Here is a 1,185-nt window from a genome sequence, read left to right on the forward strand (position 1 = left end):
GGATGGGTGAAATAATCATGGGTTCTAGACTGAATAATTCTCTTTAAAATATACTTACATTTAACCTGATAAATTCTCTTATGATGTAGTGTTCATTGAATGCATTATACCCACCAAACATTGAGCTATGTGCTAGAAACTCCTGGTTGGGATCACTTAGCTCTGAGGGCTGAAAGTACATTACCCTTTCCTGGTGCTTTTCTTTAAACTTTCACCAACTAGTACTTATAACCTACATTTATTTCTGTTAACATTGGAGGGGGAGCTGAGCACCAGGGAACCCCTGGAAGTCATGGGACCTGGAACTGGTATTGCTTGGTGCCGCATTTGGCTAATTAATACCCTGATGTATTTGTTGAGGGCAAAGAAGACACACTGGTGCTGATTGCCCCAAAACCCGTTTTTTCCCTTCTTTCTTTCTTTTTTTTTTTCCTTTGAATTTTGTTGACCTCCTTTGTCTAGGGCTGTGGGAGGGAAGGTGCTTACTGTGAACTGTTTTCCAGAGGCATTGAACTGCTGAGCGGCTGGAGAGGGAGGGTGCAATGGAAGCTTTAATTTCACAATCGGCAGGCTTCTGTTTGTGATACTTTTTATTTTTGTAGACAGCACTCTTTCCCTGTTGACCCACAGTTTAAGGGGAGGCACTGGATGGAAAGCACGGATTCCTAAAACCAGATATGGAATATTAGTTTGTATTGTACCAAGAGTTAAGTATGACTTGAAGCCCAAAGTTTAAAATGCACTATTGGCCATTTCCTTCTAAGGCGACATTACTGGCGCCTCCTTCTAACCTGGGTGTGGTCCGCAAGGCTGGATAAAATTCCTGAGTGAAAAGGTCAGAGCCTGGGGCTGGCTCCACCTAGCACTGGTCGGCTGGGGTGCGGATGCTTAAGTAGAAGCCCAGAAAAGGATGCGAGGAGTGTGCCCCGGCCGAGGGCGTGGATCTAACTGGAGGGTCGCGCTGCAAGCTTCGAAGAGGACAGAGGCAAGGACAGGACGCCCTCATCCCCATTCCTGGCCAGAACTGCGGCGTCTGGGTGCCAGAATTGGGAGAGGGGCCCGGGGATGGGTAGTGGGGCGTGAGGGCGGTAGGACCCGGCGGGAAGCTTCCTTGGCCGGGGTGGGAACCAGGCGGGAGGAAAGGAGGGGCGGGGAGACAGAAAAGGGGAAGGTGAAGGGGAGCGG

Source organism: Crocuta crocuta, unplaced genomic scaffold, assembly GCF_008692635.1.
Source record: "Crocuta crocuta isolate KB4526 unplaced genomic scaffold, BGI_CrCroc_1.0 scaffold270, whole genome shotgun sequence".
Lineage (NCBI taxonomy): Eukaryota > Metazoa > Chordata > Mammalia > Carnivora > Hyaenidae > Crocuta > Crocuta crocuta.